The sequence below is a fragment of the Lissotriton helveticus genome, chromosome 7, assembly GCF_964261635.1.
Source record: "Lissotriton helveticus chromosome 7, aLisHel1.1, whole genome shotgun sequence".
NCBI lineage: Eukaryota > Metazoa > Chordata > Amphibia > Caudata > Salamandridae > Lissotriton > Lissotriton helveticus.
This window is the reverse complement of record NC_136068.1, coordinates 1,746,089,081-1,746,114,249: the sequence shown is the minus strand read 5'-3', so window position 1 is coordinate 1,746,114,249 and position 25,169 is coordinate 1,746,089,081.

Here is a 25,169-nt window from a genome sequence, read left to right as displayed (position 1 = left end):
AGCGGGCCATTTTCACCTGTGAAGTTCGTGGCTGTCATCTCCTCCGCTCCCCGTACTGCACAAACCACAAAGTCCCGGCAGTTTCTTAGGCAGGGGTAAGACTGGCAATTCAGCTCACCCAACGTGGGGCACAGTGGCTCTCAGAACTGCCGTTTTCATTGCCGGATCCATGGGTGGGGCCAGACCATCCCAGTAGCCTGGGAACGAAAATGTTTCCACAGAAGCGGGAAGCCAGCTCGGTCCGGTCCACTTGTAATGCAGGGGTCCCTCAAGCGCGTTACTGGAGCTCGCGTCAAATAAGTGAACAAAGTCCTTTCTGAAGCAAAAAGGGAGAGACCACACAGGGGAGTCTGCGGAGGGAGTTCTTTTAATGGCAAAGTTAAAACCAAATATCAGGGCGAATGCATTTTGGCATGGGTTTGCCTTCGTCAGCGCCAGATGGTTTTTCAGGAGGCAGGCAATCTGATCGGTTTAAATACCTCTCCCCCTCCTGTCTGGTGAAAAGGTAGCTCCGCCCCCCAAGCAGCATGTGCTGTTAATTGCTGGTTAGTTCTCCCTGTAGGACGCCTTAGTGCGTCAATACTATACTATATATATATTATATTATATTACCTACTGGCGGTCGCCAGTAGGTAGTTATAGTTAGGATTGCCTACCATGGGAAATCCGCAACATTCTATTGGGAATAACTCTGGCGCCGGTTGAGGAATTTGCGTGTAATTTTCCAAAATTTTGGCCAGCTCCGCTCCGCTCCTTCCCTGGAAGTTTCGGGGGGATTCGTGGAGTGGGGGCTGAGAAAAAAAGGGGGGTCCCAAAACGTGTTTTCCCAATGTTAATTTCCATAGGACGGTCTGACAAGTCTACAGCCCGAACCGCTGAACGGAATTACGCCAAACTTGGCAAAATTGTAGGGACTGGTACGCAGATGTGCCTTTGCAATGTTTGGTGAAAATTGCGCCAGTGTTTTGTTTTTAAATTAACTTCAAAAACACATATATATCTATATGCTCTCTCCAAGCGCTCACAGGTGCGCGTTCCGGGGAGCGCACCCGGCGCGCTACGGGAGTGCGCGAGCGGAAAGCTGATTGGCTGTCGGGTGTCTGTCAACATTCTAAACAGTCCGGAGATTCCGCCATCTTGTGTCTCGGTAGAATCGAGACACAAGAGGTGAAAAAGAAAGGGGGAAATAATTAAAAGGGGGCAGAGTACACAGCCCCTGACCCCCTAGGTTTTCTGAGGGGGGCCTAGAAGGACCCTGAAGGGCAAAAAAACTTTTTTTGGGGGGGGAAATTTTCATGGGGTAAGCGCTGGGTGCGTTCCCAGTTGCGCGCTCCGGTACGCGCACCCTGAGCATACCACAGGGGAAAACAGTGTAAAAAATTATAGTAAAAAAATAATTTAGAGTGCTTAGAGGTAGGGTAGCTCTGAAAAGAGCTGTTGTGTTATGTGGGTGTTTTTTGTACCTACAAGTAGGTACCAATGCAGAGCCTTATATTCAAGAGGAAAACTCTATTCCCCTCATCTGTAAAATGCACACCATCTCTCCTATAGGTGTCTTGCATTTTGTAACGCAAGTTGTTGTGGTAAATGGAACCCATACCATAGTCTCTGAGGTAAGCAGAAACAGATTTATTTACATGTTTCCTTGCTTTTTCAATCTGTGGACAAAATTGGTTGGACCAGTTCCATTTTTGCCTTTGGCATATATTAGAAAATACCAAGGCAGTTTTTGGAAAAAGTGACATCAATTGCCCAAAGATGTCCTCTAAAAGCATTTCCAGACCTACCCCAGTCAAAGTGCCCAAGTCATTGCCACCACAGTGCACAATTATAAGGTCAGGGTGTGGTAAATGCATAAAGGATTTTACCAATGGTATCAATTGGTGACTTCTCAATCCTCTCTGTCCAATCCATACAATGTCCACATTTGGTAAATCAAGGTTGTAAATACCTCTGTTAGCTGTGTATTTTTGACTCCAGTGGACATAGCTATGACCCACAAACCAGACTTTTTGCATGTTGAAGGTAGATGTGCCTCTAGTCAGATGAATTGTGGAAATGAAATGGCAGTTTGATTAAGAAAAAAAGTGCTTGGGAATCAGTGCAGTTGAAAAACTAGAAATTATTGGTGCTTTCTTAAAAATCTCCACTGAAAATTAGGCTGCATGCTTTTTTTTTGTAAGAAGTCATTTAAATGGTTGAGAAAAAGTCATTTAAAGAAACATTGCATTTCATTAGCTAGTTAGTAGATTCAGAGGTCAAACAACCTTGATGGATTTTTTACCAACATAGTATGATGAACTTGTGAACTGTGTGCTGGTTTAAGAGGGAGTTACCATGGTTACTTGGTGAATGAGCACTGGGGGGATGGGTGAATGTTATGTGAGTTTCAAAGTCTTGAAATGTACAAACAATCAAAATGTGCAGTTTGGTTTTGAATTTATGTGGGAACAATTTTAATTGGTTAGGTACAAGAATATGGGTCTGAAATGAGAAAGAATCTATGCCAATATTCTTTTCTTCCTCTCTTTTCCCATCCTTTGCTCTTTCACTGTTTTCCCTTCCCTTACTGTCCTTACTCCACTTCACTAATTCCTTCTCTTACTCCCTCTGTCCTCTTACTCCTACACTCCTCTTACCTCATTCTCTCTCTGTTGGCCTCATTCTCTCTGACCCCTTAGTCTGTCACTCCTCTTCTATCACACTCACTCCCTGTAACACAGCCACACTCCCTCACTTATGTTTCTTTCCTCTCTCACTCAGGGCCTCATTTATGAGAAATGACGCATTGCTGCGTGAAAGCAGCGATGCATCACTTCTCAGTGCGCTCTCCTTGCGACATTCCTGATGCGTCATATTTAATGTATGACGTATTATGTCGCAAGGAGTTACAGATACGTCAGTATTTCTGACGTATCTGTAAGGGCAAAAGTGGTGCATTGCTGGAGTGTGTCACAAAAGTGACGCAACTCCAGCAATGTATCCTTTCACATGGGGCCAGCCCCATGTAAAAGGGCTTGCGTCAGTCTTATGCCTGCTGTGAGGCAGGCGCAAGATTTTGACGCAACGTAGTCCTAAAAGTGACGCAGTGAAATCTCATAGATTTCACTGCATCACTTCTACAACCCTTCCTTGCATCAATACGCCCCCTTTGCATACATTACACCTGGCGCAGGTATAATGTGGCGCAGGGGTTTACAAAGTGACGCATCTACCTAGATGCGTCACTTTGTAAATATGACTCAACAAGGTGCATTTTTTACACCACTGGTGCGTCACAAAAAGCGACGCACAGGCGGCGTAAAAGTGACGCATGGCCTCATAAATGAGGCCTTCAGTCTTCTACTCATGCGTCATATTTAATGTATGACGTATTATGTCGCAAGGAGTTACAGATACGTCAGTATTTCTGACGTATCTGTAAGCGCAAAAGTGATGCATTGCTGGAGTGTGTCACAAAAGTGACGCAACTCCAGCAATGCATCCTTTCACATGGGGCCAGCTCCATGTGAAAGGGCCTACATCAGTCTTACGCCTGCTGTGAGGCAGGTGCAAGATTTTGATGCAACGGTATCCTAAAAGTGATGCAGTGAAATCTCATAGATTTCACTGCGTCACTTCTACGACCCTTCCTTGCGTTAATACGCCCCCTTTGCATACATTACACCTGGCGCAGGTATAAAGTGGCGCAGGGGTTTACAAAGTGACGCATCTACCTAGATGCGCCACTTTGTAAATATGACTCAACAAGGTGCATTTTTTACAGCACTGGTGCGTCACAAAAAGTGACGCACCGGCGGCGTAAAAGTGACGCATGGCCTCATAAATGAGGCCTTCATTCTTCTACTCATGTGTCATATTTAATGTATGACGCATTATGTCGCAAGGAGTTATAGATACGTCAGTATTTCTGACGTATCTGTAATTGCAAAAGTGATGCATTGCTGGAGTGTGTCACAAAAGTGACGCAACTCCAGCAATGCATCCTTTCACATGGGGCCAGCCCCATGTGAAAGGGCCTGCGTCAGTCTTACGCCTGCTGGGAGGCAGGTGCAAGATTTTGACGCAACGGTATCCTAAAAGTGATGCAGTGAAATCTCATAGATTTCACTGCGTCACTTCTACGACCCTTCCTTGCGTTAATACGCCCCCTTTGCATACATTACACCTGGCGCAGGTATAATGTGGCGCAGGGGTTTACAAAGTGACGCATCTACCCTAGATGCGTCACTTTGTAAATATGACTCAACAAGGTGCATTTTTTACAGCACTGGTGTGTCACAAAAAGTGACGCATCGGCGGCGTAAAAGTGACGCATGGCCTCATAAATGAGGCCTTCATTCTTCTACTCATGTGTCATATTTAATGTATGACGCATTATGTCGCAAGGAGTTACAGATACGTCAGTATTTCTGACGTATCTGTAAGCGCAAAAGTGATGCATTGCTGGAGTGTGTCACAAAAGTGACGCAACTCCAGCAATGCATCCTATCACTTGGGGCCAGCCCTAAGTGAAAGGGCCTGCATCAGTCTTACGCCTGCTGTGAGGCAGGCGCAAGATTTTGACGCAATGGTATCCTAAAAGTGATGCAGTGAAATCTCATAGATTTCACTGCGTCACTTCTACGACCCTTTCTTGCGTCAATACGCCCCCTTTGCATACATTACACCTGGCGCAGGTATAATGTGGCGCAGGGCTTTACAAAGTGACGCATCTACCTAGATGCGTCACTTTGTAAATATGACTCAACAAGGTGCATTTTTGACAGCACTGGTGCGTCACAAAAAGTGACGCACAGGTGGTGTAAAAGTGACGCATGGCCTTATAAATGAGGCCTTCAGTCTTCTACTCTTACTTTTTCGTTCACTTTCTCTGTTTCTTCACTGCCTTACTCACCTTGTCTCACACTCACTTGTCTTTATGCAGTCTGTATCTCCACTCTTTCCTAAACATCACTGCTCTTTTCTTACCCTTCCACACCCCCGTTCTTTTAGTACATTTTCTTCACTTATCCACATTCACCATGTTCACTCTCCTTCTCCTCACTCTCCTTCCCCACACTCACCTTCTTTCAGTCCCCCTACTTCACTTCCCTTCCCCTCTCATCCCTTTCTTTGCTTTCTCACTCATTTTCCTCTCCTCTCTCACTGCACTCCACTTCAGTTACTCTTTTTCATTTTTTTAAGAATACAGCTCTTTGATGAGAATTGGAGGTAGTTCTGAAAAGAACTTTTTTTTCTTCTTTTTTCCTTTTTTTTGAACAAAAACAAAAACAGGGAATGGGAAACTGCTCAACTGGAGCAAAAAAAAATAATCAAAATTAGGGCTGGGGACGGCAGCGGTGGTTCTCTAATGCTCGAACCATGAGCATAACTCTTTGTTCCCCATAACAAAGTAGCTGATCACATTGTCTGCATTTAATTATGGCTTCATTAAAAGCAGGCCGAATATTAGGGATCAGCTCTTCTGTTCGCCCCCTCACCGATGTAGTTGCTCCTCCAGTTGAAGTAGAGGCACCATCTCTTGGAGCCTCTTGTGCCAGAGCCCTGACACTCTCCCGGGCATAGTTCTGGGAATGCCTTCTCTTAACGTGGCGAATCATGGTAGAATTACCAAAACTGTACTTCCTTGTGGGGTCTCCTCTGGAAAGTACAGTATGGCTTACACTCCACCTTTGGAGCATTTACTTTCTTACGTCCCTCAGGAATATCAAAATATTTCCAGATAAAATGCTCCTTAACTCTAGGCTGAGGAGGCTCTTCATCTACGAATCCATCAGAGTCATCATTGCTGCTCGATGCTCTGGCAGCCATGATAATCCAACAGAGATTAAGCAGTAAAAAGACAGGTCTTGCGGTCACAAAAGTGAAAGAAGAAGTGAAGGAAATGGGCAGGGATTTCATTATTTGTAAAAAAAACTGTTAGCAACCAATGAAAAGTGTTATTTTAAGGTCACATGACTTGACACGCTTACGCTGCCCGCACCAGGGCGCTTCCGGGGGCGCTTACGCGGCGCGAACGTAGGCACTTCCGGGGGCGCTTACGCGGCGTGCCTAAATGACGTTTTGGTAGCTTTACGGAAATGCTAAATCACTTTCATTTCGTAAATCAAAAATACTGCTTTTATAAGTATGCTACTGAATGTCTTGCATTATTATTTACTTTTCATACATATTTTTTTTTACGAATGCAGAAATAGCGCTCTCGCCGCGCTCTCGGGAGAGCTTACCGGTGCGCGCACCCTGAGCACCCCAAGTCAAAATGATACAGGTAAGCTTAACGGTGCGCGCACCCTGAGCGCACCAGGAAAAAATTATCAAAAAAAATATACATTGAAAAAATATTTTATTTTTAAAAAAATATATAATTAATACTTATAAAAAAAAGCTAATAAAAAAAATCGTAGGTTACAAAGTCGATATACAAAGGAATTTGCTTTTTAAAAATCAATGAAATTAACTGAAAAAACATAGGTTTCTCAATCGGTATTGTTAGGAATTAGCATTTAAAAAACCTTTGAAATTCACTGAAAAAACCATAGGTTTCACACTCGTTATAGTTAGGAATTAGCATTTAAAAAACCTTTCAAATTCACTGAAAAAACCATAGGTTTCACACCAGTTATAGTTAGCTGAACATTTTACTCATACAAAACCATTGAAATTCCCACGTTATAGTTAGTTGGACTCACTATAACTCGCGCGCCCGCAATCCACTGCTGATGATGTCACATATTACATCATTCATGACATGGTCAGTGACATCACTGATGACATCACTGATGACATCTCACATGACATCACTGATGACATCACTGATGACATCTCAAATGACATCACTGATGACATCATCCATGTGATAATACGATGCACCTCCTCACACTCTAATCTAACCTTTGATACAACCAGTGTTAAATACAAACTACCATTCCTGAAATTATTGACACACCAATACCCGTAACTACATACGCACTCACTGATTCCTAGGTCTACACACACATCCACTCATTCACCCATACAATCACTCATACATACAGTCACTCATCAATAGAACACTATCATATCCACTCATACACCTATAGAGACACTCACACGCTGACACTCATCCAAAGAGTTACTCACTCACCTAGTCAGTTATGCAAAGAATCAATCACACACCCATTTCCTCAACTATACAGTTATACACACTAAACTTTACTTATTCAAACATATACTAACACAAACATACTCTCTTTTACAATCACTGAGACAAGTACACATTGATCCATACAGTTAATAACGCAATCACAGGCTCTCATGTATAGTCATTTATATATGACAACTCTCACATGCACTGTGTTTTACATATGTACTTACTTGGACATGGAGCACTGAGATAGCTATTCACTCACCAACACACCCATGCAGACAGTCAACCACCCATACAGCTCTTTCCACATGCACTGTTGAACCCATATACCAAGTGAATAAACTGCTCACACATATATGCACAGAGTCACACACCTCCCAGCCACCCACACACACACTCACCCTCACATACAAATACTTGGACAACCAATCAATAACCCATATAGCCACTCATATAGCTACTGATCAACACATGCAGCAGCTTACACAACAACAGACATAATGATGCACACATTCAGACAGTTTAGACACTAACCCATGCATTCAGTAAGACACATTTAATCTCCCACTCATACAGTCAGTCATGCTCCTACTAAATCCATTATCCAAACACTCATACATACACTCATTTTACAATATGTTAAACACATTTTTGATTTTTAATTTACAGGAACACACATTTACTGGATGATGTCATCAGTGATGTCATTTGAGATGTCATCAGTGATGTCATTTGAGATGTCATCAGTGATGTCATTTGAGATGTCATCAGTGATGTCATCAGTGATGTCATCAGTTATGTCACGGACCATGTCATGAATGATGTAATATGTGACATCATCAGCAGTGGATTGCGGGCGCGCGAGTTATAGTGAGTCCAACTAACTATAACGTGGGAATTTCAATAGTTTTGTATGAGTAAAATGTTCAGCTAACTATAACTAGTGTGAAACCTATGGTTTTTTCAGTGAATTTGAAAGGTTTTTTAAATGCTAATTCCTAACTATAACGAGTGTGAAACCTATGTTTTTTTCAGTGAATATATATATATAGATATATATATATTCACTGAAAAAACCATAGGTTATAGACCATATATAGTTAGGAATTAGCATTTAGAAAACCTTATTTTACTCACACAAAACCATTGAAATTCCATATATAGTTAGTTGCACTAACTATATATCGCGCACCCGCAATCCACTGCTGATGATGTCACATATTACATCATTCATGACATGGTCAGTGACATCACTGATGACATCACTGATGACATCTCAAATGACATCACTGATGACATCACTGATGACATCATCCATTGACTGTGTGTTTCTGTAAAGTTTAAATATGTTTTACATATTGAAGAATGAGTAGATGTATAACTGTCTGGACGAAGGATTTAGTAGGTGCATGACTGAATGTATGAGTGAGTGATTAAATGTGTCTCACTGAGTGCATGGGTTAGTGACTAAACTGTCTTAATTTGTGCATCATTATGTCTGTTGTTCTGTAAACTGCTGCATGTGTTGATCAGTAGCTATATGATTAACTATATGGGTTATTGATTGATTGTCCAAGTATTTGTATGGGAGACTGAGTGTGTGTGTGGCTGGCTGGGAGGTGTGTGACTCTGTGCAGATCAATGTGTACTTGTATCAATGATTGTATAAGAAAGTAAGTATGTGTTAGTATATGTTTGAAAATGTAAGGTGCTCTATGTTTAACTGTATAGACAAGAAAATGGAAGTGTGATTGATTCTTTACAGGACTGACTAGGTGTGTGAGTAACTCCATGGATGAGTGGCAGAGTGTGAGTGTCTGTATAGGTGTATGAGTGCATATGATAGTGTTGTAAAGATGAGTGATTGTATGTATGAATGATTGTATGGGTGAATGAGTGAATGTGTGTGTAGACGTAGGAATCAGTGAGTACGTATGTAGTAACTAGTATTGTTGTGTCAATGGTTTCAAAAATTATACTCTGTATTTAACACTGGGTGAAACAGAGGTTATATTAAAATGTGAGGAGATGCATTGTATTGTCACATGAATGATATCATCACTGATGTGGTCATTGATGTCAAATGAGATGTCATCAGTGATGTCATCAGTGATGTCATTTGAGATGTCATCAGTGATGTCATCAGTGATGTCACTGACCATGTCATGAATGATGTAATATGTGACATCATCAGCAGTGGATTGCGGGTGCGCGATATATAGTTAGTGCAACTAACTATATATGGAATTTCAATGGTTTTGTGTGAGTAAAATAAGGTTTTCTAAATGCTAATTCCTAACTATATATGGTCTATAACCTATGGTTTTTTCAGTGAATTTTCAAGGTTTTGTAAATGCTAATTCCTAACTATATATGGTCTATAACCTATGGTTTTTTCAGTGAATTTCATTGGTTTTTTAACAGCTAATATCTGTAGCTGTAAAATGTATTCTTCTTTAAATCCAAAAATATATTTTATATGTTTATTAATAATTTTTTTTTTTAATATTTTTTTTTCTTCGTTCCCGCTTCGCGAATCGGGAAACTTCCCGTTAGCTGACCTTGATGCCGCGAAATAGACCGCGAGCCGGTAAACGTTTCTTTACCGCAACTGCCGCGTTAGAAAACAACATCGTGACGCCTCCCGTCCACATGACGTTTCGCGTTGTCGCGTGATACGTCATATGACGTGCTACGTTAGCGAACTGGTACGCGAAGCGAGGCGCAAAGCGCAGGTTTCTGGAAGCAAACCGGGAGGCCCTGCAAAGCGCGTAACGTAAACACAGCAGGTCATGTGACTTGGTAATAACACTTTTCATTGGTTCATTTCACTTTTGGTTTCCTAATGATGTAAGACTAGGTCATATAATCTAAAATGAACACTTTTCATTGGTTGAGAACTATTGTTTTTCCCAAATGATGAAAATCCCTCCTTCTTTCCTCACTCTGACTTTCATCATTGTGAGAGAAAGACCCTTTGTTACCAGTGAGCAATGGCTTCTTTAGTAGCTTCAGCTGGTGCTTCCCCACCACCTCCACCACATCCAAGGAAGAGTGGACCACCTGCTGAAGTTATAATTCAGCAAGAAGAGGAAGAAGAGGAACAGGACGACGAGCACGAAGAGAGGCACTTTTTGCCTGAGGAGCCCAGGACGTCTCACCGGAAAGAAAACTTCATTTGGCAATTTTTTAAAATTCCCAAAGGTCAGAAAAAAGTAAATGCAAGATACGTAACTTGCCTTATATGTCAAGATAGACTGTCCAGAGGGACCGAGAAAAAATACAGTTTCGGAAACTACACAATGCATCGCCATATGACTAGGTGGCATCCTAACAACTACAGTGCTGCACAGTTTCGTAACGACCTAGATAATCTCCCTATTATGGCCAGAAGATCTGTTGTACCGGAAGTAACGGGACCAGAGGGCAGGGAGATGGTGCCAAATATACAAACGAGATTTCGTGAAGTAAAACAAGTCTGCGTACATTGCAGTGGATTCATTTGCTACGGAGAAAGAAGCATCACTCTGATCAACAGAGCTATTGACAATCATGCTCATGTTTGTCCGAAACGCCCCAAACAATAAATTCTTTTTTTTTTTTGTTGCTCCTGTTGAGCCCTTTACAATGAATCGTTTTCGTTGCCCCCTCCGAAAAAAACCCCAAAAAAATATAAAACTGTTCAGAAAAATTCAAAAAAAGTAAAAAAATGTTCAGAAAAATAATAAAAAAAATATAAAACAACAAAAACAATAAAAAAAAAAGTTCTTTTCAGAACTACCTCCCCGGTATTAAAAAATTGGTACAATATTTGGAACTGTGCCAACCTCTATTTCCCTTAGTTCGCTTCCCAGTTCGCTCGCCGGTACGCGAACCGGATGCGAACCAAAAAAACAGTAAGTATAAGGGAAGGAAACAGACAGTTATGTTAAAAGAAAGACAGCTATAGGGGAGTAAACTAGAGATACTATTACCCGTAATCCACTGCTGATGATGTCACATATTACATCATTCATGACATGCTCAGTATGTATGGAAAGGGGCAGATTTATATTAACTAGCACATCCCCAGAGATGCACCAGTTAACGTGCACCGCTGCTCTGCCACCCACGGTCTGCCGCATTTACAATCAGATAGGACAAAGCTGCATCAAAACCCTGCGCCTGCTTGAAGCAGGCATAGATCTTGACGCAGGTAGGCTGAAAGCTAAAGCAACAACTAAGTGTCGTGTGCAGAAGTTGCAAAAAAGGAAAAATGGCGTTTAAACCAGTAATGAGCCCATGCTAACTTAACACAGTGTAAAGATATCCAGGATCTACATCAGTTTGGGGTTCACGAACCTGGCAGGTACAAGGCACTGAGGCTTTGCACCGTGCATATCTCATCCCAAATCATATGTTGTTTGTGAATGAAACAATTTCCCAGACCAAATGCTTTGGATTGGCTACTTCTAAAAAATTAAACACCCCTACTATCCCGGAGTTAGAGGAATATGATGGTTGGAGTAATTTTACTCGGTTGTCCATTAAAGATTTACAGGCCCTACTCCATAATTCTTCCTTTAACATTTCCAGTATAAATCCAAAAGGTTGGCTGCTTTGGCAACGTGCCTTATCCACGGTTTAATAACGCTGCCTTTTGCTTTATATAAGTTTTCAAATTGTATGAAATATATACCAATAGGTCGTTATGCACCTTTAGGTAGTGGTTTTCTTCATGAGGTCTGGTCGCTTCCATACACATACAGATGTTTCAAAGATGATCAAGAAGTTTATCTGAATGGAGAGGAATGCACTGAGACGCCAGATCATTCACTAATGTGTAGGCACATACAGTTACACGGTTCATGCAACAAACACCGACCAAATATGGCTTGCGTGTTGCAAGGCACGCCAGTTCCTGCTATCATCCCCACGTTCAAGTTGTTGGAAAATGGTAGTTATTTCATGCTCAATAATGAAGATTGTTCTGGGTTAATTAAAAGTATTCCTTTTATCGTAACAGTAAGTGAACGGGTTATTTGCTGCAGAAATGTTCTATTTCCTCCCACACATGAACATAGGGAGTTTTCAATCTGGCCACAAATACCAACCTTGGGAGCAGATTTCAACGGCATGGCAAGAATAAGAGCTCTTTTGTCTCAGAGAGAGGTGGCCTTGAGTTCGGCCCGTGAAACTTTCGTGCTTCACATAGCGAACACCCGTACAGAGGTGCAGACCCTTTTAAATACAGATTTGCCTTTCCATTTCAGCAAGATGGTTCGGACTATCTTTAACGCGTCCTCCACAAAGGGCCTGGCGCACTTTTTTAAAGTTGTTACCAGTGGTCTCGTGACTTCATTTGAGAAAATCTTTGGAGTCATCCCTGCTTTCTTTCATTCTATTTTTTCCACTGTGCTTGGTGGATTCCCATTTTTACTTGCATTACCAGCGGACGCTCTTGTGCTTTTTTACATTTTTAAATATGGATGTCCCTCCTGTGCAAGCTCCCGCCCTGCAGCTGCTGACGCTGTTCCGCAATCGCATGCTTGAATATTATGGCACAATGCCGTTGGCGATATTAAGCACGGCATATGGATTATCTTTTCGATTCTCCTACTTCACCTGTGTCCAGCCTGTATTTCACTGCCTGACCTGTGATTTCGATTGGGCCATTGATTTGTGTCTCTGCGGACCGGTTTCTCCTGACGTCGACTTTAATCAGCTGCTGACTCCTATCATTACTCACGAGTTGGTTTGTCCTGGCGAAAGGATTATGGCTGTGGCATTGATGCATGGACTAATTGGTCCCTGGAATTTACTGGCGGCAACACAGTCTTTCTTGGAACAGAGCTTTCTTGAAAACCCACCGAGCTGTCCTCTGATGGTGATAGAGGATCCGGTGCTGGGAGAGCACGTATGTTCTTTTCCGCTTTTAAATTGGATGGCTGAACTCTTTTCGGATGAAGACGGTGACTTCCTATTGGAGGCTGTTGCAGCTTATTTTGCATACACAGTTATGTCATAGACCTTTTTCATGTTTGATATGCTGAGTACTAGCATTTCATTGACAATTCATTGACTTATTTGTCAAGTTTTTATTATTTAGCTTGCCTATTGGCTTAAGCCTCGATAAAGTAATTGGCTGTTTTATTTTTCTTTAGCATTAAATTTTCCTAGTTTTAAATGTTTTACCTTGCGGACCGTCCACATATAAACTTGCAATCTGCTCTCATGAGATGCCACTTCTATTATCTTATTCAGTTCGTTTCCGGATCATGGGGAGGTGTCATCTAGATCCTGGATATCTTTACACCGTGTTAAGTTAGCATGAGCTCATTGCCGGTTTAAACGCCATTTTTCCTTTTTTGCAACTTCTGCACACAACACTTAGTTGTTGCTTTAGCTTTCAACCTAGTAGTTCATCGTGGTTTACATGAGAATAATATGTTATTGCTCTACTATCTGCTTTGCTTGTTAAACTATATCTGTACAGCGACTGCTGAAGTTTCAAGAACAACACGATACAGAATTGTTATGAGGTCTGATCTCCACGACTTCATACTCATAACATAAGTGCAGCTTCTGCCAATTCTGGGCATGAGGCGGGTTTTATATTGCTTTGCCGAACACACATACACAACACTTGATGCGGTTCACATGAAGAGAGAGCTGGTGTATGCTGATGTGATTCCTTCAAATCTAAGACACTAAAGTATGGGCACGCCCTAAACCAACACAAAGAGACCTTCTTAGCAAATAATATAATATGTGTATTAGGGAGGGTCAGATATAAGCAGCCGCGGGCCGTGGAGGGAGTTACGGTGGGGCAGGGAGGCGGGGAGGGGGAGGGGCAGGGTGGAGCCCTCTCCACCCTGCCCCTCCCCCTCCCCGCCTCCCTGCCCCACCGTAACTCCCTCCACGGCCCGCGGCTGCTTATAAGTGTTGCTAACTCTTATTCATTTACAGCATGTTAACATACTGTCACCATTCGCTTTTTATGTACTAGTAACTATGCTGGTAATTTTGCTACTGATAATATGTGTACTTGTATTATCTAAGATACTGCGCCTGAGAAGACGGCATTAGTAAATAAACATTTCAAATACACATGTGTTCTTCTTAACTCCATGTTCTGGTTTCTAAGAAATATATAACGACCGACTCTTCATGAGTTCCACGTATCCTGAGGTACTATAAGTTCATATTCTGGATTGTCTAAACATTGAGAGTTTGTTATATCCAATGTGACACTGTACCTAGCTTGCTAAGGGGTTTTTGATTACTAAGGTGAGTTTTGGGGCACCCTAATTCGCCGAGGTTCCAATCCTCTGTCCACAGTTCTGTGTGAGAACAGAAACCCTGCGACAGGGGCACCCTGGAGCCTTGCTGGAGCTTCATCACACTTGCGATACAACTCCAGCAATGCGCCACCTTTACGGCACAGATACGTCACGCATCTGTGCTGTTTTTGCCCCATGATGCGCCGCATTGTAAATGCAGCACACCATAGGTGACGGAACAGCGGCACAGAATGACTAACACATCCCTGGTGATGCGCCAGTCATCATAAATCTATCCCTATGCTTCTTATCTTGTTAGAGATGAACCGCCATATGTATCATCAAAGTTTTTTGCATTTCCTAAATAGCGAACTTTAAGGAATAAATAGCGATTCTTTACCATTCCTAGTTTGCGATGAGCTATTTGCTAATTACAAATTACCCATTCATTTCCATGCAGCAGGAGGCCCATAGGAATGAAGGTGCAATTTGCGATTAGCAATTACCTCATCGCAAATTACGAATTTTTCCGAGGGTGCAGGGGTGTCTCAAGAACACCCTGCTGCACCCCTGAAAAAGAAATTTGGGGGCATATGGCGCACATAAATTTTGAAAACATTCCTTTACCTCAAAAACGATTTTCAACTCATAATTTGAAAACACTGCACATGGGGAAATGACTTAAAATGTCCTTAAGACACATAAAAGCGTTTTTTGATTGCCTTTGCAGCATGTTTCAGTCACCTTTAACATGCCTATGTAACGCAAACATTCAAAATCTAAATTTGCCATGCACAGGTGGGAGCATATTTACAAGCAATTTGCTCCACAGACAAACTTCTTACATTGAAATGGGAAAAATAACATCAAAGACTCTCAATTACCTTATAAAGAAGCAGACACCATTATGTCCTTGTCATCAATATTAAAACCATTGCTTTTTCTCAAAAACGATTTACAAGTCATAATTTGAAAACACTCCACAGCTCCTATGCACATAAAAACCCTGTCAGTACTAATACTTCACATTTTCTCCAATTACAATTTCTCAAAGAAACAAAATCTATTTGTAAAACACTTGAGACAAAGAAACATTTGAAAAACACAACTTTCTTCATAATTTTCTCCTTAAAACACACTATTTTCTATCTAAATTAAAGAAATCTTTTCTCACCTTAGCAAATACTTTGAGTTTCAAAACAGTCTCAGAAACACACCAATTTGTCTTCAGCAGAGCAAAAGGTATGCACTCCAGAGTCTGCAGCTATCAAAAGCACAGAAATGCTGTAATTCTTCACACATATCTCTCATGTCACCCAATCAAAACTCTTCCCTCACTTTTTTTCAAATCAAAACCCTTCCCCCCCTCTGCCCCCTCTCTGTTTTTTCTGCATAGCAACCACCTCTTGCAAGACCTCTGGTGTTTCCAAGTTCACACAACAATGTTGCAATTGAACTCTGAACTCTCAGTGCACCTGCATATCCAATGCAATCTTTCATTTAATGATTTTTTCTTCGCCACTCAAAATACATCTTTCAACGAACTCATCCATGCACCCTAACTTTCTGTTTTCAGCAATCAAAATCCACCAATCACTCTTACTGCTTCATTAACACAGAAACTCCTCAGTTTTTTTCATTTTACACTCTCATTTTTTCAACTGCCATTTCATTGCCACACTTCATCTGACTGCAGGAGAACCTTCTCTCGCCATGTTTTCTGTCTGGATTGTTGGACATAGTTACATCTATTGGGCTCAGAGGTACGCTGAAAACAGGAATTTACCTAACCTCAATTTACAAGATGTGGAAATTAAGTGATTTGGCCACAGAGGATTAAAATGTCACCAATTGATACCATTGGTGAAAACCTTTATGCATTTGCCAAAACCTGACCTGTTAATTGTGCACTGTGGAGGTAATGATTTGGGCACTTTGACTGGGGTAGGTCTGGAAATGCTTTTAAAGGACACCTTTGAGCAATTGATGGCACTTTTTCCTCAGACTGCCTTGGTATATTCAAATATATGCCAAAGACAGAAATGGAGGTGGTCAAACCAATTTTGTCCACAAATTGAGAAATCGAGGAAGCATGTAAACAAATCTGTTTCAGCTTACATGAGAGACCATGGAATGGGCTCCCTGTACAACAATAACTTGCGTTACTACATGCAAGATATCTACAGAGGAGATGGAGTTCACTTCTCAGATGAGGGCAACAGAATTTTCACTCTGAATTTAAGACTGTGCATTGGTACCTACTTATAAGTACCTAAATGTACCATAAACCCAAAAGCTCTTCTCAGAGCTACCCTACATCTGATCACTCACAATTATTATTTTACTCTAACTTTTTTCACTAATTTTCAAGAAAGTACGCTCCCCAGAACGCTTCCCGGTTCGCGAACCGGGCGCACTCCACGCAAAAAAACTAAAAAAACGATATATTTTTTTTTTGCCCTGCGAGACCCTTTTAAAGCCTCCACATCAAACCTAGGGGATCAGGGAGGATCTACTATGCCCCCTTATGGTCATTTGCCCCTTCGCTTTGGCCTCCTCTTGTCTCTCGATCCTACCGAGAGACAAGATGGCGGCCGCTACGGACTGTTTGGAATGTTTACAGACGCCAAAGAACCAATCAGCTTCGAAAAGCTCCGTAACGCGAAAAGTACGCAAAGCGGAGCGCTGTTACAGATATATATCTTTTTTTGAACGTTAATTTCTCAAAATCCACTGGAGCACATATATTGAGACCTAGCAAAGGCACATCGGGCTACCAGTCCCTACAATTTTGCCAAGTTTCGTGCAAATCCATTCAGCCGTTCGATTATTATTATTTTTATTTTTTTTTGCCCCGCGGGGCCCTTTTAAAACCTCCACATCAAACCTAGGGGGTCAGCGAGAATCTACTATGCCCCCTTATGGTCATTTGCCCCTTCGCTTTGGCCTCCTCTTGTCTCTCGATCCTACCGAGAGACAAGATGGCGGCCGCTACGGACTGTTTGGAATGTTTACAGACGCCGGAGAACCAATCAGCTTCGCTTCACAAAGCTCCGTTGCGCGAAAAGTACGCGAACTGGAGCGCTGCCCGGTCCGCTGTTACAGATATATATCTTTTTTTGAACGTTAATTTCTCAAAATCCACTGAAGCACATATATTGAGACCTACAAAAGGCACATCGGGCTACCAGTCCCTACAATTTTGCCAAGTTTCGTGCAAATCCATTCGGCCCTTCGGGCTAAAAGTGAGGCCAACCGCCCTATGGAAAACTCAATGTTAAAAACACGTTTTGGGACCCCCCTTTTTTCTCGGCCCCCCCTTGACGAACCCCCCCCAAATTTTCAAGGGCTGCTCAGAAACAAAATGTGCCATTTTCCTGAAAATTTCAGCCAATTCCGTCCACAAACGCCAAAGTTATTAGACATAGAATTTTCAAAAATCCCATAGGGAAAAAATCCTAACTATATATACCTACTGGCGAAATATTGTCACAAGGAGGAGATGACTTGAATGATTTTTTTGATCAATCTCTTGATGGCGAATTTATCGAATGTTTGGAGACCATAGAGGTACAAGAATCATCATTGCAGACTTTTCATGAGGACATTGCTGATGAGGACATGTTACTAGTTCTTTCAAATTTAGAAAATTCTGAAGAATAAATTTATATTTAGAAATCAAAAATTGTTTGAGACATTATTCATTTTTATTTTTAATTTATGAGGTTGTAGCGAAGTGATTGTAGTATAAAATGAGACTTATAGTATAGAGTGCAACATTTTTATGTTACATGGTAAGTTTACTCATATTTACTTCCCTTCTGCCACTATATTATCTCCAATGTGTATTTGACATCTCTTCTTCATCTCCGGCCTCCTTTCTCTCACTGTGTCTCCAATGCATCTTATCGCTGCTATTTTGTGTAATTACAGAAGAGAGTAAAATAAAATAGTTCGGAACGTGAAAAGGGGGCAAAGTAGAGTACTCCTCACCCCCTAGGCCTTTTTAGGCGGTCCCAAAAGGATCAGTTTCTGCTTTCCTGAGAGATTATGGTATGAGTTCCATATACCACAATAACTTGCATTACAACATGCAAGATATCTATCTCCTTTTGGAGATATTCGCGCTAAGCGCGAATATCTCCAAAAAGTAACACCTGCCCTGAGCTAATGCTCTTAGCCATGTTATCCAATGGGAGGTGGATAACATGGCTAAGAGCATTAGCTCGGTAATGCATGAATATCGCTGAGTTTTTAGCGATATTGATGCATTGCGGCCGTTTATTATCGCATTTGCGATAAACCTTGATAATAGCAAGGTTTATCTTCTATAATTTCTGACGATGCTTAGCGGTAAAAAATTCGTTGGTAAGCATCGTTAACGATAAATATCGCTTAACTTTGGTAATATGCCCCAACGTCTGTTAACGTTCGATTCGAAGGAAAAGTGTTGAAAAACATTGTTTGCGCCATCTTGCCTTTTTTGAAATGCCACACTTTTGTGGTGCACGGCAGCCATTTTAGATGTCTTGACCAGACCCACTCTCTGCACGCTGTCGATCCTTAGCATGACTCCCCACCCTCGCAAGCATCTTCCCCAGGCACTGGTCACCCCCGCTCTCTGTCTTATGCATGGGCAATAAACCTCCCCCCATCTGCGCTGCTCTTCCCTGAAAATCACACTCTGTGCCCGCCCGACACCTCCCTTTCGCCCTATTCACTACCGCACCCTCTGACACTCCTCTTCCTCTGTGTCCGATTGTCCAGGCTATCAGCTAGCCCTGCAGATGTAGTTTATGGCCCCAGCTGTAAAGAATCACCCCTCTTCAAAGGAGTTATAGTAGATCAAGGCCCACACCCGATGAGATCCGTCACACCACACGCGTTCCTACTATCTGATAACCATCCTGTATTGTGATTTGGGAGGGGACCGAGCCTGTAGCGGAAGATTCCAGGAATGACTCTTGGTACATCAAAGTTTTTACAATTATGTGTCACATTAAAAATATGTAGCACTCCAACAAAGTAGTAGGAATATAAAACTTTAATAACATATAAATATATACAACAAAACAAAAACAGTAAAAACATTTAAACAACGAAGAGACCGTGGCAATTTCTTTTGAATTATCCAATAGATTTATTGAAATTGACAGCACCAATAATGAAATATTCTTGTCAGTAGCGGTCTGTTGTGCGAATAGTTCCAAGGCAGCAGAACGCGCTGAAATCTAGATGGCACGAAAGTGATGTCTAGTAAGTTGCCGCCCAGCAAATAACGGCGTGGGGCGCCGCGGGGGTGAGTGAGTCCAGTAGGCACCACAGCTATTCTTACCGGCATTGCAGAATTACTGCTGGGGACAATGCCTGTGCTGTAGCAGGGTCACAGCAGAAACAAAAAGGATTCTGTTGAAGATGTTGTTGGTTTTCAATTTGAAAACAGTTCTGGTGTCAACTGCTATGCTAATGTAGTGGTTAATGTTTTGTTTTCTCTAGAAAATGTAAAAGAGGGGGAGGCAGTCCAAAGTTCCGTTAAAAGGGCAAAGGAAAGGATCGGTGGTTTGAACTATCAGTCAAAAAGGGGAGGGGGTGCAACAATTTTTCCTACCGGGTCACACTGTGCTTTCACCCGAACTGAGGTCTGCAGGATTCTAGTAATTCAAAGTGAGGCTGGCGCCAGCATGGGAGCGCCGACGTCCCGCGGATACAGTTTCGTCACTCCACGGGCGATCATGGCAGTCATTCCCCATCGGGGGTCGGAGACTCCCGCGGCTCCTCTAGAATCTTCAAGGTCGTGGAGGACTACGGTGGTGGAGTCAAGCAGTGACCGGGCCATTTCTTTATGCTGGGCCCGCTCTTGCCAGGTTGACCGCCATTTTGAGAGTTCGGTAGCTACTGGCGATCGAGGGGTCAAATGAGCGGACGGGCTCCACCCTGCCGGGCGAGACGTTGCAGCATGGCCACAGTGGAAGAACCCTTTTCCGGGCGCCTGGAGCGCTGAGGGTGCAGCTGGGAAGCCTCCACCTGGGGAGGCGGGAGAGGCCTGTTCGCACCGTCTCTCCCTCCCAGTGCACCCCACGGCGTCTCGCTTGAGATTTGTTATGGCCGGACCAGGCGATGAGGACGAGGGGGGTGGGGGGGTCGGAGGCATGTGCAAGAAATCCCCCCCCAGTGTTGTCGCAGCCATTATTCAAGAAAGAAGAAGTGTCCCGTCCGTCTTCGGGCCGGGCTTCCGGTAGATGTCGGCCGGACGCCCCTGGCTCTGGCCCCATGAACGGGTTTCTTGGTTTATCGGCTGCAGCCGGATCCCGTCGTCCTCGGCCCCCCGACCGTTGGTGGCCGGACCGGAAGAGCATGTGGCGGGAGTACCTGCAACTCTCAAGGGCCACCGCGGCCGGACTGGGAGAGAGACGGGAGGGTCGAGGAGACATTCCCCCCCCCTGCAACTGTTCAGCGTTGTAAAGGCAATCCCCTGGCCGGGTCCCGCTGGCCTCGGCCTCTCCTCCGGCTACACCCTACGTTAGGATCTCCTGGCCGAGGCGTGGCAGCAGGACCTGCCTTATATGGGCTGCTCCCGGCTGGGCGTAGCCGCAACCCTGCCCCACCTTGGAAGTTTCCAGAGTGGGGGCGGATGTTCTACTGACTTGCATTTTCCCTAGTCTATCGATTTTTTTGGCGTGGCAGGCGGTGGGACAGCGAGGGGTGATTTGGTTTCTCTTACTGTTTTTCTGGTATCTCACCACTGGCATATTTTAACGTTTTCTTGTTTCTAGGACATTAATAGGTTTTATCATTACGTTATGTTATCGTTTCTTTGTTCGTTGTTTAATAAAAGTTCATGTTCATCAGTGGCCTACTGATTTTCGTTTTCCTATTCTTTTCTTTCCAGGTTGTTTCATGCTAAAGTTTCTGTTAACAGGATACAGTGATCACTTCGTTATTATTGCATATGTCCTTTTCACTAGGGGTGCTCTCTGGTCGGGCCAGATAACGTATCTCTAGTAAATGGTCCGGGTGAAACAGGTGCATCAATCAGTGGGGAGTAGATAGGCATGACAGATTACAACGGGGGAGAAAGGTCCGCATTATGTAGCCTTTCACTACTTGCAAAGATTTTCCTACGTTTATTTGCAAACAGGGAATACCTCCAAAAAGAACTAATTCCCAAACAGCCAATGTTCGGACAATCAATCAATCAATGAGGAATGAAATAGGTACGACGTGTTAAAGGCTTGCGTTACCTACCCTTCACTATCTGCAAAGGGAGAGAGAATATTCCTATTCTTCCTCGTTTGCAGGCAGAGAAGATCCTTAAGAGAACCAACTTCGAACAATTCAATGCTCGATTGAAACAATCAACAAGGGGTACTGTGACCACAAATGAACGCCGCTTATGTACATACGCATTGCTATTTTCAACAGGTTGTTCCTAATGTTTCTATTTTAGCGAGGTCAAAAAGAGATCCCATTAGTGGCCTACTGATTTTGTTCGATTCCTTTTGTTTTTTTACACGATTTTTCGCTATCTGCAAAGACTAAACAGAGTATTGCGACTCTGTGCTTGTTTGTAAATAGAGAATGAACCAAAGAGAACAATCAATCAAATGGAGAGAGAAGCAGGCACGACGGATTACAAAGGGGGCAAAGGGCTGCGTTAACTACCCTTCACTATCTGCAAAGAGAGAGTACTCCTAATAGAAATGAGGGGTGGGGGGCAGCATTCAAAGCAGATCAGTGTGCATAAACACGAAAATGTTTTTACTTACAACGTACTTGACATTCGACAGCTTATGATATTTGCTATTAAAAAACCATTGAAATTCACTGAAAAAACCATAGGTTATAGACCATATATAGTTAGGAATTAGCATTTACAAAACCTTGAAAATTCACTGAAAAAACCATAGGTTATAGACCATATATAGTTAGGAATTAGCATTTACAAAACCTTGAAAATTCACTGCAAAAACCATAGGTTAGAGACCATATATAGTTAGCTGGACATTTTATTGACATAAAACCAATGAAATTCCATATATAGTTAGTTGCACTAACTATATATCGCGCACCCGCAATCCACTGCTGATGATGTCACATATTACATCATTCATGACATGGTCAGTGACATCACTGATGACATCACTGATGACATCTCAAATGACATCACTGATGACATCACTGATGACATCTCATTTGACATCAATGACCACATCACTGATGATATCATTCATGTGACAATACAATGCATCTCCTCACATTTTAATATAACCTCTGTTTCACCCAGTGTTAAAAAGAGTATACTTTTTGAAACCATTGACACACCAATACTAGTTACTACATACGCACTCACTGATTGCTACGTCTACACACACCTTCACTCATTCACCCATACAATCATTCATACATACAATCACTCATCTTTACAACACTATCATATGCACTCATACACCTATACAGACACTCACAGTCTGCCACTCATCCATGGAGTTACTCACACACCTAGTCAGTCCTGTAAAGAATCAATGAAACTTCCATTTTCTTGTCTATACAGTTAAACATAGAGCACCTTACATTTTCAAACATATACTAACACATACTTACCTTCTTATACAATCATTGATACAAGTACAGATTGATCTGCACAGAGTCACACACCTCGCAGCTAGCCACACACACACTCAGTCTCCCATACAAATACTTGGGCAATCAATCAATAACCCATATAGTTACTCATATAGCTACTGATCAACACATGCAGCAGTTTACAGAACAACAGACATAATGATGCACAAATTAAGACAGTTTAGTCACTAACCCATGCACTCAGTGAGACACATTTAATCACTCACTCATACAGTCAGTCATGCACCTACTAAATCCTTCGTCCAGACACTTACACATCCACTCATTCTTCAATATGTAAGACATATTTAAACTTTATAGAAACAAAAAATCACTGGATGTTGTTATCAGTGATGTCATCAGTGATGTCATTTGAGATGTCATCAGTGATGTCATCAGTGATGTCACTGACCATGTCATGAATGATGTAATATGTGACATCATCAGCAGTGGATTGCGGGTGCGCGATATATAGTTAGTGCAACTAACTATATATGGAATTTCATTGGTTTTATGTCAATAAAATGTCCAGCTAACTATATATGGTCTCTAACCTATGGTTTTTGCAGTGAATTTTCAAGGTTTTGTAAATGCTAATTCCTAACTATATATGGTCTATAACCTATGGTTTTTTCAGTGAATTTTCAAGGTTTTGTAAATGCTAATTCCTAACTATATATGGTCTATAACCTATGGTTTTTTCAGTGAATATATATATATATATAAATACACATATATACAAACATATATTTGGTGTTTTAATAATGTACTTTTACAATGTATATGACTTTACCACACATGCATTTGCGTTATAATGGCATGCGTGATAAAGTCATTTGCGTTGTAAAAGTTTTAGAAATGATGTCTTTCCAGGGTAATAGTCCAACGTTATAAAAATTGTGGAGTGATGGTGTGCGGGATGTCGGTTTGCGGAATATCATCACATATTCCCGGGGGAGGGATAGTCCCTTTCTTGCTATTTCCGTGGAGGCGGGCCTTTTGTTCAGATGTGCGTGGCGCAAGGCCTGTGCGCAACAGAAGTGGAAAATCTCCAGTGTGCGCTTCAGGCGTCACCGGAATTTAAGGCGAGATTACATTTCCTGCACGATGGCCCCTGTTTGCGCTCCTTCCGGCCCTTGGGAATAGCGCCATGGCTGACCTCCATACAGTAAAGCAGGTGCTTGTCACTGGGGGCGCAGGGCAAGCACTCCCGGAGCTGGAATGTACAGAACCTGGGAAGAAAAAACAATGAAATATTGGGCACAACGCTCGCTTTTTTTTTCCATAATCCTTCACCCCGCACAAGCCCACGCCCACGCCCCCAGCACACGCCCACAGCACACGATATGAAAGTAAACGAATGAATGAAAGTAAACTTATAAACGCGCAACTTTGCCCGAAGGCATCAAGGCGCCTACCAAAGAGAATCAAAAAAAGAAAGAAAAGGCAAAACCAAAAGCTACAGGTATGCTTTACCAAAGAGCCATGTTTTTAAGGCTTTGAGACATGGCATGAAGCGCGGAACGTACCACACGCCCCCAGCATTTGTCACGCCCCCAGCACACGCCCACAGCACAACGCAGACACGCCCACAAGGGACTACTTTGCTGGCACGGTTCTTTTACCTTTTAAATGTATATGGTGGGCTTCTGCATAGCCTATGTCCTTCTACTGCAACTGCCCTTTCCAACGCTGTATTGGGTGTTGTGATTGGTGCTGTGGTTCCTGAGTTTACCTGCCTCGAAGGTTTGGGCTCTCTCTTTATTATATTAGTATAGATTTAAATGTTCTTTAGAGTTACATATATTGCAGGGAGAGAAGAGGGAGGATTAGTTTAGATATATGTTCATGTTTTTATTAGCTTTTTAGCATGTCGCCAATCGTGTTGCTAGAGTATGCCGTTGTCGGGTCACGTGTTATTAGTTATAAAAATGATATTATTAATTGAAAATATTAGTAATGTTCATAGTACTGTAAAAACTTGTTTTTGAATGTAATTTTTCAAAAAACAAAATTTGGATTGGAAAAGAGGGAAAAAGAAGAAGATCGATTTCGTTGGATTGGATTTATTTTTGGGAAAATGGATTGTTTTTTAAACAATTTTTTGGAATCGAGGAAGCTATCTAGGTTTTTGGCTGTGGATTTTGAAGACTTGG